The 12421-nt window shown below is 46.2% G+C and overlaps 1 protein-coding gene across 3 annotated transcripts in view; it reads right to left on the bottom strand.

Annotated features, from left to right (window-relative positions):
• Nucleotides 1-6200, bottom strand: part of CARD11 (caspase recruitment domain family member 11) — a 147494-nt gene extending 141294 nt beyond the window's left edge. For 2 of the 3 annotated variants that reach the window (XM_027768023.1, XM_006167837.3), the window contains exon 1: nt 5970-6200. The gene's annotated coding sequence lies outside the window, so the exon portion shown is untranslated. The remainder of the gene's footprint in view (nt 1-5969) is intronic. The other variant, XM_027768018.1, reaches the window with a different exon arrangement.
• Between the last annotated feature and the right edge of the window lie 6221 nt (nt 6201-12421).

Below are 12421 nucleotides of genomic sequence, written 5' to 3'. Positions count from 1 at the left end.
TCAAGCTTTTTTCTTATAACAAACAAATACACAGGGGGCCAGCAGGTGGTGTGGTGATTAAGGCACTGGACTCTCACAAGGTCAACCATGGTTCTAATCCCGAACCTGGTGGCTTGAAAATCATGCTGGGCGCATGTGTGTGCATGCCCAAAATCCCAGGAGGAGAATGGAGGGGAAGGGACTGCAGCATGGCCATCACCCCTAGGGTGGTGATTTCTCACTTTCTGGCTCCCTATCTCTCTCTAGTAAGTACATGTGCCCTATGACAAAAACCTAAAAAAACAAACAAACAAACAAACAAAACTAAAAAAAAGTTCCAGCGAACACCTGCATGCAAAAATTCTTTGCATACTTATCCAGTATATCCATGAGATAATTTCTTAGAAGCCAAGTTCCTATACCAGAGGGTTTATTCATTTACACTGTTGGTAAATACTGTCAAATTCACAGTATATAACAATGCTTGCTTCCCCTTTCCCTTGCCAATGTTAGGTTTTATCAAACGTTTTGATCTTTGCCAGCCTGGCAGGTGAAAAATGTTATGTCTTTGCTGTATTCCTTCATGTTGGTATAATTATAAGTGAAGCATGTTGATTGACATTCTGTTTGTTTGTGTTCCTTAATCATTTTTTCATTGGGTTGAACTCTAATTCCAATTCTGGAATTGCAAACTTTGGTGAGGGCCAAATCTGGTAACCGTGTTCCGCCTGTGCCACCGGCCTGATGCAGCCAAACTCATTCCTGTCTGTGTTTGCTTTCACTCTATGACACAGCTGAGTAGCTGCAACAGAGACCTGAAATATTTACTGCTTGGACCTTTCGAGTAAACGTTTACCAGTCCCTGCATTTAATTGATTTATGAGTTTTATGCAATAAGAAAATAGCTCTTCATCATACATATTCTGTTTTGCATTGAACTCATGACTGTTCTACCTCTTACCCTCAAAATAACCAAGTTGGAAGTAAAACTTAAAAGCAGAAGTCCTCTGAGCACTTTAACACAGCATTTGAAACACTTTGGTCAATGTTAATTTAGGAGTGGTATTTTTATACCCATTTTACAAATGTGTGACTGAGGCTAAACCTATTCTTGGCTGACGTCGCTGAGGTCACAGGGCTAGTAGGATAGACACCCCCTCTGCCTATCTCCAAGCTCCTTGATCTTCCAGTAGAGCATTTTGCCTCTTGATGGGTTAGGCCAGTACCAGAGCGAAGGCAGAGACTGTAAAAAGCAGGTTCCCGGCAGGTATTGCCTCTGACACTGCCAAGGTCTATGAGATACATAGCACAGGGCATGAAGGAACCCCTACTCTGAAGTTGTACTTAGGTATAAAGACTGCATGCTCCCAAAGTGGAGAGGAACGTGAAACAGAAACCACAAGGGGTAGGACGCTGTCGTCTATGGATTTTGCACCTCCCCCTCTCTGGCTTGCACAAATGTGTGGAATAGCCCAGGCTGAGCCCTTGGATAGAGAGCAGATGCACTTGGGGGAGCTAATGAGAGGAAGAGGGAGTGAGAACTCAGCAGGCAGGACCAGGAGGAGAACTTTTATCATCCTCTGGCACTGGGCCATGGACACCCATTACTCAAATTTGATAGTGACCATTAGAATCTCTCTCTGAGCCCTTGACAAATCACAACACTAAAAGGTTACTCTCCTGAAAATAGTTACTCCACTAAAACAACTGACCCAGAGGGCTAGAAATCCTCAAGGAAAGTGTGAGGATGAGGCCTGGGACATGTTCCTTGTATGTAACATGCTCTATCCATGTTCTTCCTGTGTAGCCCCATACAGATGAAGAGGCTGGCATCTGGGAATCTTCATTTTTCTATTCAAAAAAAAAGGTGCGCGTGTGTGTGTGTGTGTGTGTGTGTGTGTGTGTACTCACCAGAGAGAGAGAGACCATGAGAGGGAAAATGAGAAATCCTCCCCTACACACACAACACACCAGGGAGTATGTCCACACACCTGGGATGTTGAGCATGCACACACATGCGTACCCAGCATGATTTTCAAGCCGCCAGGTTCATGATTCCAACTGTGATTGGCTGTGTGGGAGTCCAGCACCTTAATCATCACACCACTTGCTGGTCCCCAGAAAAACATTCTTAAGGAGCTTCCTTAAAAGTTGTCTTGGGAACCAGAGTTAGCGTAGTGGCTATGTCGCTGGACTCCCACTTAGTCGACTGCGGTTTGTGTTCTGGACCCGGTGGCTTAAAACTCACACCGGGTGCGTGTGCGTGTGTGCCCAAGATTCCAAGAGGAGAATGGAGGAGAAGGGATTGCTGCGTGACCATCCCCCCGGGGGGTGATTTCTCGCTTTCTGTCTCTATGTCTCTCTCTGTCTGTCTGGCGAGCACACGCGCCCTATAGCGAAAACCTCTCAAAAAAAAAAAAAAAAAAAGTTGTCTTTTCTGTGCCAGCCCATGGCTTAGTGGTTAAGGCAGCTGGATCCCACATGGACAACTGGACTGTTTAAATCCTAGACCCAGCAGTTTATGAAACATACAGGGCACATATTTGTGTCTGGTCAAAATCCCAACAGGATAAAAAAATGGAAAAGAAGGGACTGTAGTGTGACCATGGCCCAGTTGAGGGTGGGGGTGCTTTCTCTGCCTCCCTCGATCTCTGGTGAGTGCATATGCTCACTGGCAAAAGACAGTTTTTTAAAGTTGTCTTTTTCTTTTCTTTCTGTGTCAGTATTTCAACCAATCCAAATATTTTCCAGACCAACTGGATAATGTAAACTACGAGGTAGATTTACTGAGCTTCTGCTCTGTGATTTCCTCAGATCCTCACAATCCCCCTGCAAAATCAGGATTGTAGACAAGGAAACCGAAGCTGAACCAGAATAAATAACAAAGGCCACCCAGCTGGTCAGTGTGAGGAAGCGGAGCCCGCCCTAGGTCTGGACTCCCAAGGCCAGTTTCTGGCGAGGGTCCAAATCTCGATAATAGCAGCACAGGTAATAATATTATGTCGTATTTTCTCATTTTATGCTTGATGTAACTGACAATACTGAAAATGATCTGTATTAATATCCTGATTTCATTAGAGAAATGACTCTCAGCAAGCTTAAGTGACCAAGCCTGTCCAAGGTCACACAGCTCGTGCGGATGAGTGGTCACGCCTGGAACCCATATTTTCATGGCCTTAGACATAAAAGATGGCATGCTGACCCCCTATTGCCTTCTTCTCTTGATCTTATTTTTTTAAAAAACACAAGATTCACAGATTTGGCTCTGCAAGAAACAACCCAGCATGAGCTGTGCGGGGAGTCAGAGTGGTCATCTGAGAATTCTGGCCCGCATGAGACTTAATCCCTTGTCTTGATGACCAGACACTCTCTTCCAAGCAGGGAGTGCAGAGGCAAAGCAAGAGAATTAAAGGCAGTTTTCAAAACGGATTTGAGGAGGCCCAATTTTTCAGCATTTGACATTCCTTTTCATCATAATCATCTGAAAATTGGGACTCAATTTGGCCTTTCATGCATGACATGCCATGAGGAGCTATAATCACAGGAGCCTCTTCATCTCTATCACCCCCACTCCGCATCTCCCTGCCACTACCAAACCACAGACACGCATCCCGTCAACCCCAGGAAGCAAGTCTTTTATCAGAAGGGTGAGAAACACTACATAGGAAAGTGAAGAAAGAAGTCCAGACGTTACCTTTCCAATGCAATCTCAGTCTGGAATCTTCTATTAATCCCTGTGCCCTCTGAGGCTCACCATCTATCTCCCACATTGCCCCCTTCCATCTAGCTTACGTCTCAGCCACACTCTGATCATGGCACACACAGATTGTCCGACAAGACCTACGTAGGCAAAGGACTATGTCTCGCATTCCTTTTGTGGCATCAGGGCACCAAGTACAAAGCCACCTGCACAGTGGCCACTGATTGAGTCCAACAAACAATACCCTCTTTAGAAGAGTTAGGTTTAGAAGTCATTTTCTAAAATGACATTTTAAAGAAAGAATGGATGAACAACATGTGGTATATCCAGATAATGGAATATTATTCAGCCTTAAAAAAGGCAGATATTCTTACGCCTGCTACAATAGGGATGAACTATGGGAATATTATATTCAGTGAAGTAAGCCAGACACAAGAGGACAAATACTGTAGGATTCCACTCATCTGAGGTACTTAGAGTAGTCACACTCACAGAAACAGAAAGTAGGATGGGGGGTGCCAGGGACTACCAGAGGGAAGAATGGGGATTAGTGCTAATGAGTACAGTTGCAGTTTGGGAAGATGGAATAACCCTGCAGATCGATGGTGAGCTCTGGACTACATGGTGGAGGTGCTTAATGCCATTGAACTGTTTACTTTAAAGCGGTTAAAATGGTTAATTTTACGTTATATATGAATTACCATAACTTTAAGAAGACCACTCACATGCAAATGTTAAGACTGCTGGGACCTCGAGGCCAGCATCCTGCCTTTCTGGGACCTGTGCTAGTAAAATTGACACAGGTCCAAACCATTTCACTGGGATGTGACAAGGTTTCATCGTGGACTCGTTTTGTCCACAGCAGATGCCTTGTGGGTGGAGAGGACTAGAGTTTCAGGGTAAGCACAGGAGTGGAGAATTTGAGCTAAATTCCTTTCCTTGCATTAATTCCCAGCGCCTGGGGTTTCTGGTGCACATTTTAGGCTCTCGACAAATGGGATGATTGACCAGCATTGTTCCTAGTCTGGTAGGTCACAGGTCGTTAACATTAGCCCTTCTGAAAGAAGTATAGGATACTTTTTTTTTTTTTTTTGGAGAGGTTTTCGCTATAGGGCACGTGCGCTCGCCAGGCAGACAGAGACATAGAGACAGAAAGCGAGAAATCACCCCCCAGGGGCGATGGTCACGCCGCAATCTCTTCTCCATTCTCCTCTCGGGATCTTGGGCACACACGCACACGCGCCCGGCGTGAGATTTAATTCACCGGGTCTGAGACGCGAACCACGGTCGACTACATGGGAGTCCAGCGACATAGCCATTACGCTAACTGCTGGTTCCCAGGATACTTATTTTTTGAGCTACACCATCAAAGGGTTCGAGAGCAGACCTGCACCCGGGGTCAATTTGGTCCCAGACCAAGTGTGTGGTGGCTCTCTGCTGAGACCAGCCAGCCGGGGAACAAAGGCTCACAGCATAGGCACAGTCCTGTGAACGCTGGGACTGACTCAGCTGCAGGCTGCTGCTGGCTGCACAGATTTGTGTGATGCAACAGACTCCTCCACCTGTGCTCAGGACCCACAAGGAACAGGAAAGACTTGCGGCCTCTTTCAGCAGAGGGCATGGCAAAGTGCCGGGCGGCCCAGGCCAGGCTGGGAGTCTGCTTGGGGAGCCACTGGGGCCTGCTCCTGGCTTGTCTGGGAACAGGGCACATGCTATGATCCTGACAAGGCTCCTTTACTCTCCCCAGGGGGCTGTCTTTTCCCCCTCCTCATCCCATTTTGGTGGGCTTGTCCCCCCTGCCAGAGCGGGGCCCCACTTCTGGGAGCCTCTGAGTCAGGCTGGGCTGTGGTCTGCAAACTTCCGGGCCTTTCAGGTACCAGAAAAGGTTCTCTTCCTCCCTCGGAGGCAGGTGCGTGAGGGCGGCCCTGCCTGGCCGCTGCTGCCTCCTGACCACCCATTTCTCCTCTTCCTTTCCATGGAATGTGTGGACTTGCCACGTGGAGACTTTCAGAGATGGCCAGAGACACGGAGGAGAGACACAGGGAGGTAGAAAGTAAAAAAGGTTCCAAAGGGGAAAGAGCAGAGGGGTGAGAGAGCTGTGGGAGAAAGATGAGGCCCCAGGATCACAGGGGCGAATAGACTACTCCCATCCCCCACGGCCCCATCGCGTCTCCGCCACGGTGTCCCCTCAAGTCCCCCAACGCGTCTCCTCCCCCATGTTTCCCCCTGAACAAGTCCCCCTCCAGCTTCCTCCACCAGCACCACCCCCCCTCTCCCTGCCGCACCCTACCTGGGGCGCTCATGCTCCAACAGCAGCGCTGGGCACCTCCTCCACGCAGGCTGCCGGCTTCCTCCTGGCGGCCCAGCCCTCGGTCCCCGCAGCCCCGACCCCTGCTAGGGGCACTGCCCGCCCAGGGGCTGCAGGGCCAGGAGGGGGCTGCGCAGGGCCCGGGCCAGAGTTCAGAGGCCAGAGCAAGCAAAAGAGAGAAAAAAAGGAGAGAAAGTGTGTCATAGGCTGGGAGGGGCGGAGGAGGGAAATGCAAAACCCGACAGGAAATGAGACTAAAAAAATGCAAAAGGTTAGAAAAAGAGATAAGGAAGAGGGGGAGGGGCTGAGTTCTGGTCCAAGCTTTGGGTGGAGGGTGGTGAGGGATGGCCCTGCCCTGGAAGTGCTGAGGGGAGGACAGCTCTGTGGACCAGGGGTGGGGAAACCAGGACAGACCTCAGGGGGCTCGTCATCTGCCCCAGGTGCCATGAGGCTGGACCCAACCTAGGTTGTCAGCCCCTACCCAGCTCTACCCACCCTGCTCAGAGAACTCCCCTGAGTCCAGGCAAAGTTGTTTGGAATGGGGGATGCCTCTTTGCAGGCTCTCCAGGGTGCTGACCTCTGGACTTTAGACCATTATCCTAGAGAGACCAGCCACATTCTGAAGAAATTTCAGGGACCAGCAGTTAGCGTAATGGCTATGTTGCTGGACTCCTATGTAGTCAACAACGATTCGAGTCCCGGACCTGGTGGCTTAAATTCATGTCAGGCACGTGTGTGTGCATGCCCAAGATCCGGAGAGGGGAATGGAGGAGAAGGGATTGTGACATGGCCATTCCCCCTGGGGGGCGATTTCTCGCTTTCTGTCTCTCTGTCTCTCTCTGCCTTTCTGGCGAGCGCACACGCCCTATAGCAAAAACCTCTTAAAAAAAGAAATTCCAGACTGTCTGCCATGAGGATTGGGTGTGCGCGGTCATACAGAAAAGTGGGAAGCAAGGAATCCTACAGCCTCAGGCTTTACACACCTTTTCCATCCTCTGCCCTTGTTCTGGAAGCTTCCTGGGGCTTGCCCAGTGGTCAGCACCCCTCCAAAAGCTTTCACTTCCCTCTGGACACTTCACAGTGACTGAGCCTATTCCACTGGGTCTGGTCCCCCATAAGCCCCACTTCAGCTTGCGCTCCTGAAGTTCTGACGGACAACACTTAGAAGAGAAATTGTGATTTCTGAATGTCATTGTTTTAAAGTTTTACCCACAAAAAGCTATGGCAGTAGGCTCTTTCACAGCAAGTACTGTAAGGGCAAGAGTCCCAAGGGTTTTCCTGAAACTGTGGGCTCAAAAATCTGGATGAAGGGAACCAGCAGTTAGCGTAATGGCTTTGTCGTTGGACTCCCACGTAGTTGACCGCGGTTCGTGTCCTGGACCCGGTGGCTTAAAACTCACGCTGGGCTCGTGTGCGTGAGGGCCCAAGATCCCAAGAGGAGAATGGAGGAGAAGGGATTGCGGCGTGACCATCCCCTCTAGGGGATGATTTCTTGCTTTCTGTCTCTATGTCTCTCTCTGTCTGCCTGGCGAGCGCACGCGCCCTATAGCAAAAACCTCTCAAAAAAGAAAAAAAATCTGGATGAATCAGCCACGGCCTGATTTTAGGTTCTAGTCTCCTGGCTGTGAGTTGCTGCAGCTCCTCATTGCCCTATCTCTAGCTCCACATGTCTCATTCTATTCTGCCTCAGCTTACCATTTTTCATCTCGTCTCTCCCTCTCTTTTGATTCTGATATAAGTTCTTTGAGCTCCGAGAGGGAAAGGCATTCAAGAAATTGAACAACAAAGCAAGAAGATAAATAAAAAATGAGATTGGTCCAAGCACAGAAGATTTGGAAATCTTGGTAATTTTAAGGAGTGTGACTGTACAGGGGGCAGGGACTAAGGAAGGCACAAGTTTGCTTTCTGTAAAACATGTTCAAAAACCTAATAAAGAATCACAGAAAGAGGAACCAACAGATAGCATAATGGTTATCTTGCTGGACTCCCACGTAGTTAACTGCTGTTCGAGTCCCAGACTTGCAGCATGGCCATCCCCCGTTACCCCCAGGGGGTAATTTCTTGCTTTCTGTCTCTCTGTCTCTCTCTCCTGTCTGTCTCTCTGTTTCTCTCTGTCTTTCTATAGGGCAAGGGCAGGTGCCCTATAGCAAAAACCTCTCCATAAAGGGAAAGAAAAAGAACCATGAAAGAGAAATTTCCTAAAATAAATACCAAGACACACAGCATCCAAGGCTTCAGTCCCCAACAACACATCTCACTGCCTGCCAGGGATGAGAGAAGTATACCACCTGCACTCAGTGAAAACCTTTAAACCAGGAAGTGCCGTTTTAAAGGAGAGCTCTGATTTCCTTCATGCAAGTCATGCCTTAAAACAATCAAAACTGTTTATTGAGATATATATAGTAAAGTGCACTCGTTCTGCATACGGTTTTATGGATTTTCACAAGATGAACACAACCATGTAACCCACAACCACAACCATGAAAACATAGAAGTTTATCTGCTCCCTGTGACCACCTTCCAGTCACTCCCGTCAAATGCTACCACATTCTTTTTTTTTATTTTTTTGAGAGATTTTTGCTATAGGGCACGTGTGTTCGCCAGAAAAACAGAGAGAGACAGAGAGACAGAGAGACAAAAAGCGAGAGCTCATCCCCCAAGGGGATGGCCACGTCGCAATCCCTTCTCCTCCATTCTCCTCTCGGGATCTTGGGCACGCACGCACACACGCCCGGCGTGAGTTTAAGCCGCCGGGACTCAGACCGCGGTCAACTACATGGGAGTCCAGCAACATAGCCATTACGTTAACTGCTGGTCCCGAGTACTACCACATTCTGAGCTCTGAGAGCATAGTTTAGTTTTGCCTGTTCCTGAACCTTATATAAATGGAAGCACACACAACTTCTCTTTTGAGTCTGGCCTCATGCACTCGACATTATGTTTTTGGGACTTATCAATGGGATGGTGGGTCTGCCATGCAGGTATAGTTCATTAAGACATGGCTCTTCCCTGCCCCCAACATCTTATTAAACATTTTAAACATTCAGAAAAGTTAGGAAAACTGTACAATGAATACTCAAATATGTGACCCTCTGATTCTATGGTTAACATTTCGATACATGTATTTGCATTTGCTTTATCACACATCTGTCTGTTCCTCCATTTTTCTTTTTTAAAATGTTGATGCATTTCAAAGCAAAGTTGCAGACATCATTATACATCACCTTTAAACATTTTGCCTATCATGTATATAATAGAGAGGTTTATAGGTAAGATTTACATGCAGATTTGAACTATATGATGAAGTTTTTTTTTAAAGATGTTTGCCATAGGGCATGTACACTTACCGTGGAGATAAAAAGAGACAGAGAGACAGAAAGTGAGAAATCACCACCCCACCCCCTGCAGGGGAGGACGGCCATGCTGCAATTCCTTCCCCTCCATTCTCCTCTCAGGATCTTGTGCACACACGCACACACACACACACACACACACACACACACACACATGTTCAGTGTGAATTTCAAGCTGCCTGGTCTGGGACTTAAACTGCAGTCAACTATACGGGAATCCAGCACCCCAATCACTATGCCACCTACTGGCCACAATGAAGTGTTTTTTTAAAGTTTATTTTATTTATTCTATAGGCAAGAGAGAGAGAGAGAGAGAGAGAGAGAGAGAGAGAGAGAGAGAGAAATCGCACCCCCAACAGGGTCTTGATACTGCAAACCAACACCAATCTCAGACAGTCCCAGATTATGGGTGTGCTCACTCAGTGTACTCAGAGAGGTTTCTGGATTTGAACTTAGAACCTTCCCATGTGGGTGAGTCTTGCAGGGTCATGCTTTACTGCTACCATCTTGTGGCTAGTGAAATGAGTTTTGACAAATGCATAGGCTGTGTAACCCAAATTGCCATAAAGATGCAGAACCATGTGGTCCATTCTGGCAGCCACTGGCCACACTGAGCACTAGAAAAGCGGCTGATGTGAATGGGAACTGAATTTTTAATTCTATTTCATTTTAATGAAATTTAATCTAAGTCTAAAAATTAATACTTGATTCTGTTTTGGGAAAAGTTTTAAGTATGTCTGGAGCAATTTGAGTATGTTGATCTACTTTTTCAATTGTAAATTTTCTGAACTCTAAATACAGGTCAAATATTTCCAAGGAAAATTCACTGTCTGAATTGTGCTAGAAGTATAAAAAACAGTGTATTTTGAAGGCTTTGTATACAAAAAAGAATGCAAAACATATACTTATTGCTTGTTGAAATAAGATTTTGGATAAGCTGGGTTAAATAAAATATCCTATTAAGGAGAATGTCATCTGTTTCTTTTTTAGTGTTGCCACTAAGAGATTTAAAATTACATGTTATATTTTTGTTGGGCAGTATTGTATGATACAGAACTTTGCCATCACCCCATTGAGCTTTGTTATGTGAAGACATGCCCTTTTCATAAATTGATTCCTCTGTGACCCTAGAGAGAAGGTGATTCCAAAGTTCTTTAATAAGGTTTAAGACTAAACATAAAATATACCTTCTCTTTTAAAAACCCACTGAAATGACAGTCAAGAACACTGGGGGATCTGTTAATAAAGGTGCTAAGTGAGAAAGAGCCCAGACCAGAAGTGTGATGCAATTCTGGGAAACAGAAGGGGAGGACCAGAGTCCCAGCTTGCAGGGGTAAGGCAGCAGCAAAGGTGGGGATCATACTTCCACTGCCGAAGCCCCCAGATCTGTCAGGCTGCAACATAAGGCAGGCACGGAAAGAAAAGCAGAAACTGAGTGATTGATGGAAGAGTTGTGTGTAGAATTGCAGGGACAGAGCTCCTGCTTCCCTCTTCCAATCTTCCATGGGACTCAGCTTTCCCTGAGGCTGAAGTCAGAGAAATATTTCTAAGGAAACTTGTTCAGAGGAGCATATGCTCTTGGAATAGGTGGGAGTGGTCCAAGGAGACCCTTTCTCATCTGACATTTGGCAGAGAGGCAGCCTGAGGAGACTTCTCTGTCTGGTCTCCCTAAAGCAATACCTACAGAACTATCTGTAGTGAAACACAACTCTTCACTTTAAAAAAAAAAAATCTAATTCGTTACGGACTGATACTTTTGTAAAATATAATAAAAATTAATTACTAGAAAATGAAATTTTTAAAAAGATAGTCAAGATACAAGCTGACTGATCGCACTTGGTTATTGTGGCAAAGTCAAAAGTGCTTTAAAAGTTTCTAAATGCTTAGTCTCAGTTTCCGTTCTTGTCTCGTCACAGATTGGTGCGTGGAAGGATACGGATCCCTGGGCCAGATTATGTGGGGCACTGCCCTGGAGTGAAGGCAGCTGGTTGATACACCACATCTGTGCCCAGAGACTTCAGCCAGCCTCTCCTCAATAAGGAGGCTGGAAAAGGCAAGAGAAACTTCATTTTGGTCTACCTGGACCTTTGCAAACATGAACAGAGATCAGCAGCTTGAAAGAGTAGGACTTGGATAAACAAAGAAGACAACTGTCTCCCTAGGGCAGGAAGGGAATAAATAATACTGGGGAAGGAACATAACACTCATCAAAAAACGTCCTTTAATGAATATCCTGAGAGATTCAAGCAGAAATCACATCCATAAAAGAACAAGTTGGGGTGAGCAAGTGGCATGGTGGTTTAAGCACTGGTCAATGGAGGCTTAAGTCTTACACCTGGTGGTTTGAAAATCATGCCAGGTATGTGTGTGGTGTATGTGCATTTCCAAAATCCCAGGAGGAGAACAGAAGAGAAGGGATTGCCGCAGGGCCATCTCCCCTTGGGAGGTGATTTCTCACTTTCCCCCTCACTGTCTCTCTCTGGCAAACACACATACCCTATGGTAAAAACCTAAAAAAAGTGAGTAAGTTATAGGGCCAGCCCTGTAATGCAGTGGTCAAGTGCTGTGTAAGCGAGCTGGATCCACGTGGCTGAGTGCAGTTGGAACCCCAGCCCTGACAGCTTGAAAAACACACTGGGCTTATGTACACATGCCTAGGAGCCTGACAGAGTAGAGAAACAGAGAGTAAAAGATTGTGGTAAGACTGGGCCTTGTCTTGGGATTTCCTCTTTCTCTCCCTCCATTTCACCTGTTTAAAGCCTCTGGGAAAACAAACAAACGAAACCCATTAAAATAACAAGTTATGATAGAATGAGCTGCCTGAACAAAGACAGAGCTCATGGAAATTAAAAACACTATCGCCAAATAATATAATTACATTAAAAATGCAATAGATGAGCTGGGAGAAGTCATCTGTCAAGTATGAAGAGCCTTCAAAAAATTAATATATGTATATTATGAAGAAAAGGAATCAAATTTAAAAACTTGTTTTGCAACCAAATAAACCCATACCTAAATTTCCTTTTCCATGAACTTTTTGAAGTTTACTCATCTATCTCCTAAACTGGAAAGCCAAAACAA

This window comes from Tupaia chinensis, unplaced genomic scaffold, assembly GCF_000334495.1.
Source record: "Tupaia chinensis unplaced genomic scaffold, TupChi_1.0 Scaffold145208_1, whole genome shotgun sequence".
Classification (NCBI taxonomy): Eukaryota; Metazoa; Chordata; class Mammalia; order Scandentia; family Tupaiidae; genus Tupaia; species Tupaia belangeri.
Note: the sequence above shows the minus strand (reverse complement) of the source record. Positions and strands in the feature narration are given on the sequence as shown.